The sequence below is a fragment of the Oreochromis niloticus genome, unplaced genomic scaffold, assembly GCF_001858045.2.
Source record: "Oreochromis niloticus isolate F11D_XX unplaced genomic scaffold, O_niloticus_UMD_NMBU tig00000114_pilon, whole genome shotgun sequence".
Taxonomy (NCBI): domain Eukaryota; kingdom Metazoa; phylum Chordata; class Actinopteri; order Cichliformes; family Cichlidae; genus Oreochromis; species Oreochromis niloticus.
In genome coordinates, this window is record NW_020327063.1 from 1 (window position 1) to 20870 (window position 20870).

A 20870-nucleotide genomic window follows, 5' to 3' on the forward strand; every position below is an offset into this window, starting at 1 on the left:
TTTTTGCCATATCAAAAAGACAAACAATTCATAGAGCACACTTTCTTTGTTGCAAACTGTAATCCTTTACCCAGAGCACGGTCATTACTGCTGTCTAACTATGTGTTGATTCCCTTTTGAAGGCTGGATTGTTGTCAACACTCGATCCCTCTGAGTGGCACAGCTGCTACTGAGCTCTGGAGCCTCCAACGACACAGATTTCATTGATCTCGTGTTTGAGCGACTGGAAGAGGGCAACGCTCTGGAAAATGTGGATAAATTCCTCACACAACTGACAGCCAGTGAACAGGTAGGCTAGGCTTCTAAAGGGTGAAGGAGGACAATCCTGGTGTTTGATTCCAGCAGGATAAGACAGAATAAGACATTTGCTAAACCGCTACACAAGACTTCAGGGAGTCTATCATACCAAAGAACTGGTTGCGACCTTTGTGACATATTGAATGAGTATATTTGCAACATGCAATCTCTGTATTGCTTATGTTCTTTCCCACCTCAACTTCACAGACCCCAGATTTCCAGCCTGTTGTGAGAGATCGGGTCATGAATAGGACCTTCATCATCATCAGTCCACATTTCTCCAATTTCACGACAAAGGACTTTGAAATTTGGTTCCAAGTGAAACTGATTACCATCCTTGCAAGTTTTACTCCAGAAATGCTCAAAATACAACCACAAACATCAGCTGCACAAACTACCAAGTCATGTGAGTAGCTTTCTTGGAACAATCAACATTTTGTTGCAAATGAAAATGACAGTAGTGACAAAGGACAACATGATAACATTTTTTTTCAACTATTGCAGTGTGAGTGGGATGGCTTCAGTCATCCAGGAGATGCCACTGTACAGACGACAAGAGATCACACATGTTCTGCTGGGCTACCTAAGAAGTACTGAAAATGCCATCAATGAGACAGGTAGGGTAGACGTAGTGGCATTATGTGTTTTCCAGTGTGAATGTCTTGAAAAGCACTGAGCAAAAACTTGCCCTCAAATTCTTTCATGTCTACCAGTCAGAAACCTTGCTAAATTGAGCACATCCTAACTTTGTCTGCATGCTTTAGCTTGCAGGCAACAAAATGACAGTGATACCCAATGGCTTGAAGCAAATCTGGGTCCATTCGTCCAATATACAGCATATCTGACCTCAAAGACTTCAACATCTCGACGGTAAGCTTTTTATTACTCTTCTGTCTTTCTTGAGAATAGCAAAGGAAAATTCTGGAAATTGTACGAAACACATGCATTTCATGCATCCTACTTTGTATCCACAGCTGGAAGTTCTGGACCTTCTTCACCATCGCAGAAGGCTGATCTGATCCTAGATCCAAACAGTGGTGCCTTAAACGATGCACATGTTGTAAGGGAGGTGTTGACGAGCTTGACGGAGACCAGTGATTTTGAGCAGCTCAAAGAATTTTTCGGGGCTTTTGCAAACATCAACAAGCAGGTGAATGCTCATTGTTAACCTAGCTCAGTGTAAACATCAACAACTGTGAACAGCATTGGTTTATAAACCTGTCTCCCCTGGGCTTAACAAAGATTTGTAGAGGCTAATACTGAGCCCGTGTTTAACTCGAAATGATCCATTTCTGATATGCTCATGCCTGAGGATTAGTTTAGATAAGCTCCCCCTCATTTCCACAAAGACTTCAGAACCTCCTCTCTAACCTTATTATGATCCCTTCTCTTTCAGAGAAATGTCACCTCATCCAAAATCCAGATGTGCGAGACACCATTTTGAACCTGACCTGACAGCCCTTGCTCCTCAGCTTAAAGACTTTCAGCCACAAGACTATCAACAGTGGTTCCAGGTTATTTGGTTCCTGTGATGGCGAGCATCCTTCTAGCAGCTTGCGGGTGATCCCCAGTAACATCACCTGTGAATCCTACCAGGCTGTGTAAGATATTCTGACATCCACAGTTAGACATTTTGGGTGTGCACAATGCCAAGCTGAGGCTCCTGACAAGTCACAATGAATTCTTTTCTTCCTTTAGATACAATGGTCTTGAGCAGAGTTTGGAAGCATTGCCACTGGACCTTTCACAGGGCGTGAGATCAAGCGAGCAGTACCTCCAGGACACATTCCCACGTATGTGGCAAATATGCTTTCCTGACTAAACTTTCTCAAAGCCCAGTACCACCACTGTAATGACTACTGCATTGATTCATTTATGTTTTTTTTTTTCTCAACAGGTTGCTCAGTTCCAGCTTCCTTTGTGGTAAGTTTATTTCTTTGGGGCGTCTTACATGGGTTATCCAATATTTGATCCGAGTTTGGCACACTAACTGTCCAACTGTGATAGAGTCAAGGTATTTGCACTTGAAGATGTTTCCACTACACTAACACTTACATTTTCTTTGTCTTCAGTGCAAGGTGACCCCAGTTCATGGTAAGTCTGTCTAAAAGCAGACATTTCAACTCTAAGGATAACAATGCATTCTGAAGGACTATTATCTGACACACAACCATTCTCTTTTCACAGTGAATCTCATTTGTGATGCAGCTGATGGGTGGGTGAATTGCTGTTTTGTCCAATGTTGATTCTGTCTAGGTAAAATTCGTTAACACAGTGTCATTAAGGGGACATTGGATTTCAATTTATTGTGTTTTTTTCCACAGTTCAAAACTTGAACAGATCCTATCAGCTGGCAATTCCTCTGCAGCCCTGTGCAATTTCACCATCACAGAACATGCCTGTTCCTCTGTAAGATTCGTTTTTAAACTCACTTTGGAATCCAAAAACAGAACATGGATTTTGCCCCATTGTGGTCCTGACACAAATCTCCATGAGCTCTGACAAAATAGCTGTATTCTTTGTCAATTTTCTTTTTCAAGGCTGCCTATCTCACATCCAGCAACTTGCCCACACTGCTGAACTGCACACTGAAAAGCCAAAACATATACCCGGTAGAAGTCTGGAAGCTTTTCTTCCAAAAGCTTCTGCTGTACTGGACCAGGCCCTTGAGACATTTGCTAACATGGTAAGTACAAAATCACAATTTCACAATATTGCCGTTTCCCTGCGTGAAGTTTGGGTCCAACTAAGTTGATTTTTCTGCCAATTCAAGGCCAGCAACAACACCTACCCGACCTCATCAAATGTGCTCGAGGCTCTTGGAGAAGTGAGAATTGACAACTTCAGCCATGTACAACTACAGAGCGAGAAGTTCATTACCAGCTGGTTCCAGACAAAGATCCGTCCGTTTCTGGCCGCTCCATCTTTCAACTTCCTATTTTGCCTTAGCTCCCAAAACTTCAGCTGCCAGACATACCAGATTGTGTAAGTAAATATGTACCATATTGCTCTAGTCAGCAAACTTGCAGTTTACTATAAGTTTAGATGCTGAAAGCTTCTCTCACATGTAGCATTCAGGCATTTGGAAGCCAAAAGGCATCCATGGACAGAGACAAACAGCAAGCAGTCTTCACTCACTTCATCAAACCTTTCCTGTCAAGAAATGACTCAACAGGTAAAAGCACAAACTCAAGCTCACTTTGGTATTTCCATTACAACATGTGGTGTATTACCCTGTCAATAACTTTCTTGCTTTTTCTGCAGATCCTGGCTGTGTCTCATCTATCACGGGGAGCCAAGAGTGGCTAAAGGCAAACCTTGGCAAGTTCTCTGATTATGCAACTCTGCAGGACTTGCAAGCCTTCAATCCGAATTTATCCACTGTGAGTGCCAACTGCAGTTGTATATCTTCCTGTAAACTGAATTCATTTGACCCAGACCATTGCCATTACTGCTGTCTGATATTATGCTGGTTCCCTTTTGTAGGCTGAATTGTTGTCAGTCCTCAGTCCTTCTCAGGTGGCACAGCTGCTACTGAGCTCTAGAGCCTCCAATAACACAGATTTGATTGATCGTGTGTTTGAGCGACTGGAAGAGGGCAACGCTCTGGAAAATGTGGATGAATTCCTCACACAACTGAAAGCCAGTGAACAGGTAGGCTAGGCTTCTAAAGGGTGAAGGAGGACAATCCTGGTGTTTGATTCCAGCAGGATAAGACAGAATAAGACATGTGCTAAACCGCTACACAAGACTTCAGGGAGTCTATCATACCAAAGAATTGGTTGCGACCTTTGTGGCATACTGAATGAGTATATTTGCAACATGCAATCTCTGTATTGCTTATGTTCTTTCCCACCTAAATTTCACAGATCCCAGATTTCCAGCCTGTTGTGAGAGATCGGGTCATGAATAGGACCTTCATCATCATCAGTCCACATTTCTCCAGCTTCACGACAAAGGACTTTGAAATTTGGTTCCAAGTGAAACTGATTACCATCCTTCCAAGTTTTACTCCAGAAATGCTCAAAAATACAACCACAAACATCAGCTGCACAAACTACCAAGTCATGTGAGTAGCTTTCTTGGAACAATCAAGATTTTGTTGCAAATGAAAATGACAGTAGTGACAAAGGACAACATGAGAACATTTTCTTTCAACTATTGCAGTGTGAGTGGGATGGCTTCAGTCATCCAGGAGATGCCACTGTACAGACGACAAGAGATCACACATGTTCTCCTGGGCTACCTAAGAAGTACTGAAAATGCCATCAATGAGACAGGTAGGGTAGACGTAGTGTGCATTATGTGTTTTCCAGTGTGAAATATCCCGAAAAGCACTGAGCAAAAAACTTGCCCTCAGTTTCTTTCATGTCTACCAGTCAGAAACCTTGCTAAATTGAGCACATCCTAACTTTTGTCTGCATGCTTTAGCTTGCAGGCAACAAAATGACAGTGATGCCCAATGGGTTGAAGCAAATCTGGGTCCATTCGTCCAATATACAGCATACTCTGACCTCAGTGACTTCAACATCTCTACAGTAAGCCATACATTTCACGTCTAGTCCTCCCTCAGAACAAGAAATCCGTATTCTAGACTTAAAAAGGCCACGCACAGGAGTTTATTTTGCTATATCAAAAATACAAGCAATTCATAGAGCACACCTTTTTTGGTTGCGAACTGTAATCCTTTACCCAGAGCACGGGTCATTACTGCTGTCTGACTATGTGTTGATTCCCTTTTGAAGGCTGGATTGTTGTCAACACTCGATCCCTCTGAGGTGGCACAGCTGCTACTGAGCTCTGGAGCCTCCAACGACACAGATTTCATTGATCTCGTGTTTGAGCGACTGGAAGAGGGCAACGCTCTGGAAAATGTGGATAAATTCCTCACACAACTGACAGCCAGTGAACAGGTAGGCTAGGCTTCTAAAGGGTGAAGGAGGACAATCCTGGTGTTTGATTCCAGCAGGATAAGACAGAATAAGACATTTGCTAAACCGCTACACAAGACTTCAGGGAGTCTATCATAGCAAAGAATTGGTTGCGACCTTTGTGGCATATTGAATGAGTATATTTGCAACATGCAATCTCTGTATTGCTTATGTTCTTTCCCACCTCAACTTCACAGACCCCAGATTTCCAGCCTGTTGTGAGAGATCGGGTCATGAATAGGACCTTCATCATCATCAGTCCACATTTCTCCAATTTCACGACAAACAACTTTGAAATTTGGTTCCAAGTGAAACTGATTACCATCCTTGCAAGTTTTACTCCAGAAATGCTCAAAAATACAACCACAAACATCAGCTGCACAAACTACCAAGTCATGTGAGTAGCTTTCTTGGAACAATCAAGATTTTGTTGCAAATGAAAATCACAGTAGTGACAAAGGACAACATGACAACATTTTCTTTCAACTATTGCAGTGTGAGTGGGATGGCTTCAGTCATCCAGGAGATGCCACTGTACAGACGACAAGAGATCACACATGTTCTCCTGGGCTACCTAAGAAGTACTGAAAATGCCATCAATGAGACAGGTAGGGTAGACGTAGTGTGCATTATGTGTTTTCCAGTGTGAAATATCCCGAAAAGCACTGAGCAAAAAACTTGCCCTCAGTTTCTTTCATGTCTACCAGTCAGAAACCTTGCTAAATTGAGCACATCCTAACTTTTGTCTGCATGCTTTAGCTTGCAGGCAACAAAATGACAGTGATGCCCAATGGGTTGAAGCAAATCTGGGTCCATTCGTCCAATATACAGCATACTCTGACCTCAGTGACTTCAACATCTCTACAGTAAGCCATACATTTCACGTCTAGTCCTCCCTCAGAACAAGAAATCCGTATTCTAGACTTAAAAAGGCCACGCACAGGAGTTTATTTTGCTATATCAAAAATACAAGCAATTCATAGAGCACACCTTTTTGGTTGCGAACTGTAATCCTTTACCCAGAGCACGGGTCATTACTGCTGTCTGACTATGTGTTGATTCCCTTTTGAAGGCTGGATTGTTGTCAACACTCGATCCCTCTGAGGTGGCACAGCTGCTACTGAGCTCTGGAGCCTCCAACGACACAGATTTCATTGATCTCGTGTTTGAGCGACTGGAAGAGGGCAACGCTCTGGAAAATGTGGATAAATTCCTCACACAACTGACAGCCAGTGAACAGGTAGGCTAGGCTTCTAAAGGGTGAAGGAGGACAATCCTGGTGTTTGATTCCAGCAGGATAAGACAGAATAAGACATTTGCTAAACCGCTACACAAGACTTCAGGGAGTCTATCATAGCAAAGAATTGGTTGTGACCTTTGTGGCATATTGAATGAGTATATTTGCAACATGCAATCTCTGTATTGCTTATGTTCTTTCCCACCTCAACTTCACAGACCCCAGATTTCCAGCCTGTTGTGAGAGATCGGGTCATGAATAGGACCTTCATCATCATCAGTCCACATTTCTCCAATTTCACGACAAACAACTTTGAAATTTGGTTCCAAGTGAAACTGATTACCATCCTTCCAAGTTTTACTCCAGAAATGCTCAAAAATACAACCACAAACATCAGCTGCACAAACTACCAAGTCATGTGAGTAGCTTTCTTGGAACAATCAAGATTTTGTTACAAATGAAAATGACAGTAGTGACAAAGGACAACATGACAACATTTTCTTTCAACTATTGCAGTGTGAGTGGGATGGCTTCAGTCATCCAGGAGATGCCACTGTACAGACGACAAGAGATCACACATGTTCTCCTGGGCTACCTAAGAAGTACTGAAAATACCATCAATGAGACAGGTAGGGTAGATGTAGGGTGCGTGATGTATTTTCCAGTGTGAAATGTCTTCAAAAGCACCGAGCAAAAAACTTGCCCTCAGTTTCTTTCATGTCTACCAGTCAGAAACCTTGCTAAATTGAGCACATCCTAACTTTTGTCTGCATGCTTTAGCTTGCAGGCAACAAAATGACAGTGATGCCCAATGGGTTGAAGCAAATCTGGGTCCATTCGTCCAATATACAGCATACTCTGACCTCAGTGACTTCAACATCTCTACGGTAAGCCATACATTTCACGTCTAGTCCTCCCTCAGAACAGGAAATCCGTATTCTAGACTTAAAAAGGCCACGCACAGGAGTATTTTTTTGCCATATCAAAAATACAAGCAATTCATAGAGCACACCTTTTTTGGTTGCAAACTGTAATCCTTCACCCAGAGCACTGGTCATTACTGCTGTCTGACTATGTGTTGATTCCCTTTTGAAGGCTGCATTGTTGTCAACGCTCGATCCCTCTGAGATGGCACAGCTGCTACTGAGCTCTGGAGCCTCCAACGACACACATTTCATTGATCTTGTGTTTGAACAACTTGAAGAGGGCAACGCTCTGGAAAATGTGGATGAATTCCTCACACAACTGACAGCCAGTGAACAGGTAGGCTAGGCTTCTAAAGGGTGAAGGAGGACAATCCTGGTGTTTGATTCCAGCAGGATAAGACAGAAGAAGACATTTGCTAAACCGCTACACAAGTCTTCAGGGAGTCTATCATAGCAAAGAATTGGTTGCGACCTTTGTGGCATACTGAATGAGTATATTTGCAACATGCAATCTCTGTATTGCTTATGTTCTTTCCCACCTCAACTTCACAGACCCCAGATTTCCAGCCTGTTGTGAGAGATCGGGCCATGAATAGGACCTTCATCATCATCAGTCCACATTTCTCCAGCTTCACGACAAACGACTTTGAAATTTGGTTCCAAGTGAAACTGATTACCATCCTTCCAAGTTTTACTCCAGAAATGCTCAAAAATACAACCACAAACATCAGCTGCACAAACTACCAAGTCATGTGAGTAGCTTTCTTGGAACAATCAAGATTTTGTTGCAAATGAAAATGACAGTAGTGACAAAGGACAACATGATAACATTTTCTTTCAACTATTGCAGTGTGAGTGGGATGGCTTCAGTCATCCAGGAGATGTCACTGTACAGACGACAAGAGATCACACATGTTCTCCTGGGCTACCTAAGAAGTACTGAAAATACCATCAATGAGACAGGTAGGGTAGATGTAGGGTGCGTGATGTATTTTCCAGTGTGAAATGTCTTCAAAAGCACCGAGCAAAAAACTTGCCCTCAGTTTCTTTCATGTCTACCAGTCAGAAACCTTGCTAAATTGAGCACATCCTAACTTTTGTCTGCATGCTTTAGCTTGCAGGCAACAAAATGACAGTGATGCCCAATGGGTTGAAGCAAATCTGGGTCCATTCGTCCAATATACAGCATACTCTGACCTCAAAGACTTCAACATCTCTACAGTAAGCCATACATTTCACTTCTAGTCCTCCCTCAGAACAGGAAAACAATATTATAGACTTAAAAAGGCCACGCACAGGAGTTTATTTTGCTATATCAAAAATACAAGCAATTCATAGAGCACACCTTTTTTGGTTGCGAACTGTAATCCTTTACCCAGAGCACGGGTCATTACTGCTGTCTAACTATGTGTTGATTCCCTTTTGAAGGCTGGATTGTTGTCAACACTCGATCCCTCTGAGGTGGCACAGCTGCTACTGAGCTCTGGAGCCTCCAACGACACAGATTTCATTGATCTCGTGTTTGAGCGACTGGAAGAGGGCAACGCTCTGGAAAATGTGGATAAATTCCTCACACAACTGACAGCCAGTGAACAGGTAGGCTAGGCTTCTAAAGGGTGAAGGAGGACAATCCTGGTGTTTGATTCCAGCAGGATAAGACAGAATAAGACATTTGCTAAACCGCTACACAAGACTTCAGGGAGTCTATCATACCAAAGAATTGGTTGCGACCTTTGTGACATATTGAATGAGTATATTTGCAACATGCAATCTCTGTATTGCTTATGTTCTTTCCCACCTCAACTTCACAGACCCCAGATTTCCAGCCTGTTGTGAGAGATCGGGTCATGAATAGGACCTTCATCATCATCAGTCCACATTTCTCCAATTTCATGACAAACGACTTTGAAATTTGGTTCCAAGTGAAACTGATTACCATCCTTGCAAGTTTTACTCCAGAAATGCTCAAAAATACAACCACAAACATCAGCTGCACAAACTACCAAGTCATGTGAGTAGCTTTCTTGGAACAATCAAGATTTTGTTGCAAATGAAAATGACAGTAGTGACAAAGGACAACATGATAACATTTTCTTTCAACTATTGCAGTGTGAGTGGGATGGCTTCAGTTATCCAGGAGATGCCACTGTACAGACGACAAGAGATCACACATGTTCTGCTGGGCTACCTAAGAAGTACTGAAAATGCCATCAATGAGACAGGTAGGGTAGACGTAGTGTGCATTATGTGTTTTCCAGTGTGAAATGTCTTGAAAAGCACTGAGCAAAAAACTTGCCCTCAAATTCTTTCATGTCTACCAGTCAGAAACCTTGCTAAATTGAGCACATCCTAACTTTTGTCTGCATGCTTTAGCTTGCAGGCAACAAAATGACAGTGATGCCCAATGGGTTGAAGCAAATCTGGGTCCATTCCTCCAATATACAGCATACTCTGACCTCAAAGACTTCAACATCTCGACGGTAAGCTTTTTATTACTCTTTCTGTCTTTCTTGAGAATAGCAAAGGAAAATTCTGGAAATTGTACGAAACGCATTTCATGCATCCTACTTTTTTGTATCCACAGCTGGAAGTTCTGGACCTTCTTTCACCATCGCAGAAGGCTGATCTGATCCTAGATCCAAACAGTGGTGCCTTAAACGATGCACATGTTGTAAGGGAGGTGTTGACGAGCTTGACGGAGACCAGTGATTTTGAGCAGCTCAAAGAATTTTTCGGGGCTTTTGCAAACATCAACAAGCAGGTGAATGCTCATTGTTAACCTTAGCTCAGTGTAAACATCAACAACTGTGAACAGCATTGGTTTATAAACCTGTCTCCCCTGGGCTTAACAAAGATTTTGTAGAGGCTAATACTGAGCCCGTGTTTAACTCGAAATGATCCATTTCTGATATGCTTCATGCCTTGAGGATTTAGTTTAGATAAGCTCCCCTCATTTCCACAAAGACTTCAGAACCTCCTCTCTAACCTTATTATGATTCCCTTCTCTTTCAGAGAAATGTCACCCTCATCCAAAATCCAGATGTGCGAGACACCATTTTGAACCTGACCTTGACAGCCCTTGCTCCTCAGCTTAAAGACTTTCAGCCACAAGACTATCAACAGTGGTTCCAGGTTTATTTGGTTCCTGTGATGGCGAGCATCCTTCCTAGCAGCTTGCGGGTGATCCCCAGTAACATCACCTGTGAATCCTACCAGGCTGTGTAAGATATTTCTGACATCCACAGTTAGACATTTTGGGTGTGCACAATGCCAAGCTGAGGCTCCTGACAAGTCACAATGAATTCTTTTCTTCCTTTAGATACAATGGTCTTGAGCAGAGTTTGGAAGCATTGCCACTGGACCTTTCACAGGGCGTGAGATCAAGCGAGCAGTACCTCCAGGACACATTCCCACGTATGTGGCAAATATGCTTTCCTGACTAAACTTTTCTCAAAAGCCCAGTACCACCACTGTAATGACTACTGCATTGATTCATTTATGTTTTTTTTTTTCTCAAACAGGTTGCTCAGTTCCAGCTTCCTTTGTGGTAAGTTTATTTCTTTGGGGCGTCTTACATGGGTTATCCAATATTTGATCCGAGTTTGGCACACTAACTGTCCAACTGTGATAGAGTCAAGGTATTTGCACTTGAAGATGTTTCCACTACACTAACACTTACATTTTCTTTGTCTTCAGTGCAAGGTGACCCCAGTTCATGGTAAGTCTGTCTAAAAGCAGACATTTCAACTCTAAGGATAACAATGCATTCTGAAGGACTATTATCTGACACACAACCATTCTCTTTTCACAGTGAATCTCATTTGTGATGCAGCTGATGGGTGGGTGAATTGCTGTTTTGTCCAATGTTGATTCTGTCTAGGTAAAATTCGTTAACACAGTGTCATTAAGGGGACATTGGATTTCAATTTATTGTGTTTTTTTCCACAGTTCAAAACTTGAACAGATCCTATCAGCTGGCAATTCCTCTGCAGCCCTGTGCAATTTCACCATCACAGAACATGCCTGTTCCTCTGTAAGATTCGTTTTTAAACTCACTTTGGAATCCAAAAACAGAACATGGATTTTGCCCCATTGTGGTCCTGACACAAATCTCCATGAGCTCTGACAAAATAGCTGTATTCTTTGTCAATTTTCTTTTTCAAGGCTGCCTATCTCACATCCAGCAACTTGCCCACACTGCTGAACTGCACACTGAAAAGCCAAAACATATACCCGGTAGAAGTCTGGAAGCTTTTCTTCCAAAAAGCTTCTGCTGTACTGGACCAGGCCCTTGAGACATTTGCTAACATGGTAAGTACAAAATCACAATTTCACAATATTGCCGTTTCCCTGCGTGAAGTTTGGGTCCAACTAAGTTGATTTTTCTGCCAATTCAAGGCCAGCAACAACACCTACCCGACCTCATCAAATGTGCTCGAGGCTCTTGGAGAAGTGAGAATTGACAACTTCAGCCATGTACAACTACAGAGCGAGAAGTTCATTACCAGCTGGTTCCAGACAAAGATCCGTCCGTTTCTGGCCGCTCCATCTTTCAACTTCCTATTTTGCCTTAGCTCCCAAAACTTCAGCTGCCAGACATACCAGATTGTGTAAGTAAATATGTACCATATTGCTCTAGTCAGCAAACTTGCAGTTTACTATAAGTTTAGATGCTGAAAGCTTTCTCTCACATGTAGCATTCAGGCATTTGGAAGCCAAAAGGCATCCATGGACAGAGACAAACAGCAAGCAGTCTTCACTCACTTCATCAAACCTTTCCTGTCAAGAAATGACTCAACAGGTAAAAGCACAAACTCAAGCTCACTTTGGTATTTCCATTACAACATGTGGTGTATTACCCTGTCAATAACTTTCTTACTTTTTCTGCAGATCCTGGCTGTGTCTCATCTATCACGGGGAGCCAAGAGTGGCTAAAGGCAAACCTTGGCAAGTTCTCTGATTATGCAACTCTGCAGGACTTGCAAGCCTTCAATCCGAATTTATCCACTGTGAGTGCCAACTGCAGTTGTATATCTTCCTGTAAACTGAATTCATTTGACCCAGACCATTGCCATTACTGCTGTCTGATATTATGCTGGTTCCCTTTTGTAGGCTGAATTGTTGTCAGTCCTCAGTCCTTCTCAGGTGGCACAGCTGCTACTGAGCTCTAGAGCCTCCAATAACACAGATTTGATTGATCGTGTGTTTGAGCGACTGGAAGAGGGCAACGCTCTGGAAAATGTGGATGAATTCCTCACACAACTGAAAGCCAGTAAACAGGTAGGCTAGGCTTCTAAAGGGTGAAGGAGGACAATCCTGGTGTTTGATTCCAGCAGGATAAGACAGAATAAGACATGTGCTAAACCGCTACACAAGACTTCAGGGAGTCTATCATACCAAAGAATTGGTTGCGACCTTTGTGGCATACTGAATGAGTATATTTGCAACATGCAATCTCTGTATTGCTTATGTTCTTTCCCACCTAAATTTCACAGATCCCAGATTTCCAGCCTGTTGTGAGAGATCGGGTCATGAATAGGACCTTCATCATCATCAGTCCACATTTCTCCAGCTTCACGACAAAGGACTTTGAAATTTGGTTCCAAGTGAAACTGATTACCATCCTTCCAAGTTTTACTCCAGAAATGCTCAAAAATACAACCACAAACATCAGCTGCACAAACTACCAAGTCATGTGAGTAGCTTTCTTGGAACAATCAAGATTTTGTTGCAAATGAAAATGACAGTAGTGACAAAGGACAACATGAGAACATTTTCTTTCAATTATTGCAGTGTGAGTGGGATGGCTTCAGTCATCCAGGAGATGCCACTGTACAGACGACAAGAGATCACACATGTTCTCCTGGGCTACCTAAGAAGTACTGAAAATGCCATCAATGAGACAGGTAGGGTAGATGTAGGGTGCGTGATGTATTTTCCAGTGTGAAATGTCTTCAAAAGCACCGAGCAAAAAACTTGCCCTCAGTTTCTTTCATGTCTACCAGTCAGAAACCTTGCGAAATTGAGCACATCCTAACTTTTGTCTGCATGCTTTAGCTTGCAGGCAACAAAATGACAGTGATGCCCAATGGGTTGAAGCAAATCTGGGTCCATTCGTCCAATATACAGCATACTCTGACCTCAGTGACTTCAACATCTCTACAGTAAGCCATACATTTCACTTCTAGTCCTCCCTCAGAACAGGAAAACAATATTCTAGACTTAAAAAGGCCACGCACAGGAGTTTATTTTGCTATATCAAAATACAAGCAATTCATAGAGCACACCTTTTTTGGTTGCGAACTGTAATCCTTTACCCAGAGCACGGGTCATTACTGCTGTCTAACTATGTGTTGATTCCCTTTTGAAGGCTGGATTGTTGTCAACACTCGATCCCTCTGAGGTGGCACAGCTGCTACTGAGCTCTGGAGCCTCCAACGACACAGATTTCATTGATCTCGTGTTTGAGCGACTGGAAGAGGGCAACGCTCTGGAAAATGTGGATAAATTCCTCACACAACTGACAGCCAGTGAACAGGTAGGCTAGGCTTCTAAAGGGTGAAGGAGGACAATCCTGGTGTTTGATTCCAGCAGGATAAGACAGAATAAGACATTTGCTAAACCGCTACACAAGTCTTCAGGGAGTCTATCATACCAAAGAATTGGTTGCGACCTTTGTGACATATTGAATGAGTATATTTGCAACATGCAATCTCTGTATTGCTTATGTTCTTTCCCACCTCAACTTCACAGACCCCAGATTTCCAGCCTGTTGTGAGAGATCGGGTCATGAATAGGACCTTCATCATCATCAGTCCACATTTCTCCAATTTCACGACAAAGGACTTTGAAATTTGGTTCCAAGTGAAACTGATTACCATCCTTCCAAGTTTTACTCCAGAAATGCTCAAAATACAACCACAAACATCAGCTGCACAAACTACCAAGTCATGTGAGTAGCTTTCTTGGAACAATCAAGATTTTGTTGCAAATGAAAATTACAGTAGTGACAAAGGACAACATGATAACATTTTCTTTCAACTATTGCAGTGTGAGTGGGATGGCTTCAGTTATCCAGGAGATGCCACTGTACAGACGACAAGAGATCACACATGTTCTGCTGGGCTACCTAAGAAGTACTGAAAATGCCATCAATGAGACAGGTAGGGTAGACGTAGTGTGCATTATGTGTTTTCCAGTGTGAAATGTCTTGAAAAGCACTGAGCAAAAAACTTGCCCTCAAATTCTTTCATGTCTACCAGTCAGAAACCTTGCTAAATTGAGCACATCCTAACTTTTGTCTGCATGCTTTAGCTTGCAGGCAACAAAATGACAGTGATGCCCAATGGTTGAAGCAAATCTGGGTCCATTCGTCCAATATACAGCATACTCTGACCTCAAAGACTTCAACATCTCGACGGTAAGCTTTTTATTACTCTTTCTGTCTTTCTTGAGAATAGCAAAGGAAAATTCTGGAAATTGTACGAAACACATGCATTTCATGCATCCTACTTTTTTGTATCCACAGCTGGAAGTTCTGGACCTTCTTTCACCATCGCAGAAGGCTGATCTGATCCTAGATCCAAACAGTGGTGCCTTAAACGATGCACATGTTGTAAGGGAGGTGTTGACGAGCTTGACGGAGACCAGTGATTTTGAGCAGCTCAAAGAATTTTTCGGGGCTTTTGCAAACATCAACAAGCAGGTGAATGCTCATTGTTAACCTTAGCTCAGTGTAAACATCAACAACTGTGAACAGCATTGGTTTATAAACCTGTCTCCCCTGGGCTTAACAAAGATTTTGTAGAGGCTAATACTGAGCCCGTGTTTAACTCGAAATGATCCATTTCTGATATGCTTCATGCCTTGAGGATTTAGTTTAGATAAGCTCCCCCTCATTTCCACAAAGACTTCAGAACCTCCTCTCTAACCTTATTATGATTCCCTTCTCTTTCAGAGAAATGTCACCCTCATCCAAAATCCAGATGTGCGAGACACCATTTTGAACCTGACCTTGACAGCCCTTGCTCCTCAGCTTAAAGACTTTCAGCCACAAGACTATCAACAGTGGTTCCAGGTTTATTTGGTTCCTGTGATGGCGAGCATCCTTCCTAGCAGCTTGCGGGTGATCCCCAGTAACATCACCTGTGAATCCTACCAGGCTGTGTAAGATATTTCTGACATCCACAGTTAGACATTTTGGGTGTGCACAATGCCAAGCTGAGGCTCCTGACAAGTCACAATGAATTCTTTTCTTCCTTTAGATACAATGGTCTTGAGCAGAGTTTGGAAGCATTGCCACTGGACCTTTCACAGGGCGTGAGATCAAGCGAGCAGTACCTCCAGGACACATTCCCACGTATGTGGCAAATATGCTTTCCTGACTAAACTTTTCTCAAAAGCCCAGTACCACCACTGTAATGACTACTGCATTGATTCATTTATGTTTTTTTTTTTCTCAAACAGGTTGCTTAGTTCCAGCTTCCTTTGTGGTAAGTTTATTTCTTTGGGGCGTCTTACATGGGTTATCCAATATTTGATCCGAGTTTGGCACACTAACTGTCCAACTGTGATAGAGTCAAGGTATTTGCACTTGAAGATGTTTCCACTACACTAACACTTACATTTTCTTTGTCTTCAGTGCAAGGTGACCCCAGTTCATGGTAAGTCTGTCTAAAAGCAGACATTTCAACTCTAAGGATAACAATGCATTCTGAAGGACTATTATCTGACACACAACCATTCTCTTTTCACAGTGAATCTCATTTGTGATGCAGCTGATGGGTGGGTGAATTGCTGTTTTGTCCAATGTTGATTCTGTCTAGGTAAAATTCGTTAACACAGTGTCATTAAGGGGACATTGGATTTCAATTTATTGTGTTTTTTTCCACAGTTCAAAACTTGAACAGATCCTATCAGCTGGCAATTCCTCTGCAGCCCTGTGCAATTTCACCATCACAGAACATGCCTGTTCCTCTGTAAGATTCGTTTTTAAACTCACTTTGGAATCCAAAAACAGAACATGGATTTTGCCCCATTGTGGTCCTGACACAAATCTCCATGAGCTCTGACAAAATAGCTGTATTCTTTGTCAATTTTCTTTTTCAAGGCTGCCTATCTCACATCCAGCAACTTGCCCACACTGCTGAACTGCACACTGAAAAGCCAAAACATATACCCGGTAGAAGTCTGGAAGCTTTTCTTCCAAAAAGCTTCTGCTGTACTGGACCAGGCCCTTGAGACATTTGCTAACATGGTAAGTACAAATCACAATTTCACAATATTGCCGTTTCCCTGCGTGAAGTTTGGGTCCAACTAAGTTGATTTTTCTGCCAATTCAAGGCCAGCAACAACACCTACCCGACCTCATCAAATGTGCTCGAGGCTCTTGGAGAAGTGAGAATTGACAACTTCAGCCATGTACAACTACAGAGCGAGAAGTTCATTACCAGCTGGTTCCAGACAAAGATCCGTCCGTTTCTGGCCGCTCCATCTTTCAACTTCCTATTTTGCCTTAGCTCCCAAAACTTCAGCTGCCAGACATACCAGATTGTGTAAGTAAATATGTACCATATTGCTCTAGTCAGCAAACTTGCAGTTTACTATAAGTTTAGATGCTGAAAGCTTTCTCTCACATGTAGCATTCAGGCATTTGGAAGCCAAAAGGCATCCATGGACAGAGACAAACAGCAAGCAGTCTTCACTCACTTCATCAAACCTTTCCTGTCAAGAAATGACTCAACAGGTAAAAGCACAAACTCAAGCTCACTTTGGTATTTCCATTACAACATGTGGTGTATTACCCTGTCAATAACTTTCTTGCTTTTTCTGCAGATCCTGGCTGTGTCTCATCTATCACGGGGAGCCAAGAGTGGCTAAAGGCAAACCTTGGCAAGTTCTCTGATTATGCAACTCTGCAGGACTTGCAAGCCTTCAATCCGAATTTATCCACTGTGAGTGCCAACTGCAGTTGTATATCTTCCTGTAAACTGAATTCATTTGACCCAGACCATTGCCATTACTGCTGTCTGATATTATGCTGGTTCCCTTTTGTAGGCTGAATTGTTGTCAGTCCTCAGTCCTTCTCAGGTGGCACAGCTGCTACTGAGCTCTAGAGCCTCCAATAACACAGATTTGATTGATCGTGTGTTTGAGCGACTGGAAGAGGGCAACGCTCTGGAAAATGTGGATGAATTCCTCACACAACTGAAAGCCAGTGAACAGGTAGGCTAGGCTTCTAAAGGGTGAAGGAGGACAATCCTGGTGTTTGATTCCAGCAGGATAAGACAGAATAAGACATGTGCTAAACCGCTACACAAGACTTCAGGGAGTCTATCATACCAAAGAATTGGTTGCGACCTTTGTGGCATACTGAATGAGTATATTTGCAACATGCAATCTCTGTATTGCTTATGTTCTTTCCCACCTAAATTTCACAGATCCCAGATTTCCAGCCTGTTGTGAGAGATCGGGTCATGAATAGGACCTTCATCATCATCAGTCCACATTTCTCCAGCTTCACGACAAAGGACTTTGAAATTTGGTTCCAAGTGAAACTGATTACCATCCTTCCAAGTTTTACTCCAGAAATGCTCAAAAATACAACCACAAACATCAGCTGCACAAACTACCAAGTCATGTGAGTAGCTTTCTTGGAACAATCAAGATTTTGTTGCAAATGAAAATGACAGTAGTGACAAAGGACAACATGAGAACATTTTCTTTCAACTATTGCAGTGTGAGTGGGATGGCTTCAGTCATCCAGGAGATGCCACTGTACAGACGACAAGAGATCACACATGTTCTCCTGGGCTACCTAAGAAGTACTGAAAATGCCATCAATGAGACAGGTAGGGTAGACGTAGTGTGCATTATGTGTTTTCCAGTGTGAAATATCCCGAAAAGCACTGAGCAAAAAACTTGCCCTCAGTTTCTTTCATGTCTACCAGTCAGAAACCTTGCTAAATTGAGCACATCCTAACTTTTGTCTGCATGCTTTAGCTTGCAGGCAACAAAATGACAGTGATGCCCAATGGGTTGAAGCAAATCTGGGTCCATTCGTCCAATATACAGCATACTCTGACCTCAGTGACTTCAACATCTCTACGGTAAGCCATACATTTCACTTCTAGTCCTCCCTCAGAACAAGAAAACAATATTATAGACTTAAAAAGGCCACGCACAGGAGTTTATTTTGCTATATCAAAAATACAAGCAATTCATAGAGCACACCTTTTTTGGTTGCGAACTGTAATCCTTTACCCAGAGCACGGGTCATTACTGCTGTCTGACTATGTGTTGATTCCCTTTTGAAGGCTGGATTGTTGTCAACACTCGATCCCTCTGAGGTGGCACAGCTGCTACTGAGCTCTGGAGCCTCCAACGACACAGATTTCATTGATCTCGTGTTTGAGCGACTGGAAGAGGGCAACGCTCTGGAAAATGTGGATAAATTCCTCACACAACTGACAGCCAGTGAACAGGTAGGCTAGGCTTCTAAAGGGTGAAGGAGGACAATCCTGGTGTTTGATTCCAGCAGGATAAGACAGAAGAAGACATTTGCTAAACCGCTACACAAGACTTCAGGGAGTCTATCATAGCAAAGAATTGGTTGTGACCTTTGTGGCATATTGAATGAGTATATTTGCAACATGCAATCTCTGTATTGCTTATGTTCTTTCCCACCTCAACTTCACAGACCCCAGATTTCCAGCCTGTTGTGAGAGATCGGGTCATGAATAGGACCTTCATCATCATCAGTCCACATTTCTCCAATTTCACGACAAACAACTTTGAAATTTGGTTCCAAGTGAAACTGATTACCATCCTTCCAAGTTTTACTCCAGAAATGCTCAAAAATACAACCACAAACATCAGCTGCACAAACTACCAAGTCATGTGAGTAGCTTTCTTGGAACAATCAAGATTTTGTTACAAATGAAAATGACAGTAGTGACAAAGGACAACATGACAACATTTTCTTTCAACTATTGCAGTGTGAGTGGGATGGCTTCAGTAATCCAGGAGATGCCACTGTACAGACGACAAGAGATCACACATGTTCTCCTGGGCTACCTAAGAAGTACTGAAAATACCATCAATGAGACAGGTAGGGTAGATGTAGGGTGCGTGATGTATTTTCCAGTGTGAAATGTCTTCAAAAGCACCGAGCAAAAACTTGCCCTCAGTTTCTTTCATGTCTACCAGTCAGAAACCTTGCTAAATTGAGCACATCCTAACTTTTGTCTGCATGCTTTAGCTTGCAGGCAACAAAATGACAGTGATGCCCAATGGGTTGAAGCAAATCTGGGTCCATTCGTCCAATATACAGCATACTCTGACCTCAGTGACTTCAACATCTCTACAGTAAGCCATACATTTCACTTCTAGTCCTCCCTCAGAACAGGAAAACAATATTATAGACTTAAAAAGGCCACGCACAGGAGTTTATTTTGCTATATCAAAAATACAAGCAATTCATAGAGCACACCTTTTTTGGTTGCGAACTGTAATCCTTTACCCAGAGCACGGGTCATTACTGCTGTCTAACTATGTGTTGATTCCCTTTTGAAGGCTGGATTGTTGTCAACACTCGATCCCTCTGAGGTGGCACAGCTGCTACTGAGCTCTGGAGCCTCCAACGACACACATTTCATTGATCTCGTGTTTGAGCGACTGGAAGAGGGCAACGCTCTGGAAAATGTGGATAAATTCCTCACACAACTGACAGCCAGTGAACAGGTAGGCTAGGCTTCTAAAGGGTGAAGGAGGACAATCCTGGTGTTTGATTCCAGCAGGATAAGACAGAATAAGACATTTGCTAAACCGCTACACAAGTCTTCAGGGAGTCTATCATACCAAAGAATTGGTTGCAACCTTTGTGACATATTGAATGAGTATATTTGCAACATGCAATCTCTGTATTGCTTATGTTCTTTCCCACCTCAACTTCACAGACCCCAGATTTCCAGCCTGTTGTGAGAGATCGGGTCATGAATAGGACCTTCATCATCATCAGTCCACATTTCTCCAATTTCACGACAAACGACTTTGAAATTTGGTTCCAAGTGAAACTGATTACCATCCTTCCAAGTTTTACTCCAGAAATGCTCAAAAATACAACCACAAACATCAGCTGCACAAACTACCAAGTCATGTGAGTAGCTTTCTTGGAACAATCAAGATTTTGTTGCAAATGAAAATTACAGTAGTGACAAAGGACAACATGATAACATTTTCTTTCAACTATTGCAGTGTGAGTGGGATGGCTTCAGTTATCCAGGAGATGCCACTGTACAGACGACAAGAGATCACACATGTTCTGCTGGGCTACCTAAGAAGTACTGAAAATGCCATCAATGAGACAGGTAGGGTAGACGTAGTGTGCATTATGTGTTTTCCAGTGTGAAATGTCTTGAAAAGCACTGAGCAAAAAACTTGCCCTCAAATTCTTTCATGTCTACCAGTCAGAAACCTTGC

At 42.5% G+C, this 20870-nt stretch overlaps 3 long non-coding RNA genes across 3 annotated transcripts; all 3 read left to right on the top strand.

The window, feature by feature from the left end:
- The first annotated feature begins 661 nt into the window (after window positions 1-661).
- Window positions 662-1137, top strand: LOC109197963 (uncharacterized). The gene is made up of 3 exons (XR_002058966.1): window positions 662-703; window positions 802-914; window positions 1062-1137. It is a non-coding gene; the product is annotated as an uncharacterized LOC109197963 (long non-coding RNA).
- A 706-nt stretch (window positions 1138-1843) lies between these two features.
- On the top strand, window positions 1844-2934 carry LOC109197958 (uncharacterized). The gene is made up of 7 exons (XR_002058961.2): window positions 1844-1898; window positions 1996-2090; window positions 2195-2220; window positions 2370-2391; window positions 2485-2512; window positions 2622-2706; window positions 2838-2934. It is a non-coding gene; the product is annotated as an uncharacterized LOC109197958 (long non-coding RNA).
- Window positions 2935-14300: 11366 nt separating this feature from the next.
- Window positions 14301-14735, top strand: LOC109197959 (uncharacterized). The gene is made up of 3 exons (XR_002058962.1): window positions 14301-14343; window positions 14442-14554; window positions 14706-14735. It is a non-coding gene; the product is annotated as an uncharacterized LOC109197959 (long non-coding RNA).
- The last annotated feature ends 6135 nt before the right edge of the window (window positions 14736-20870 follow it).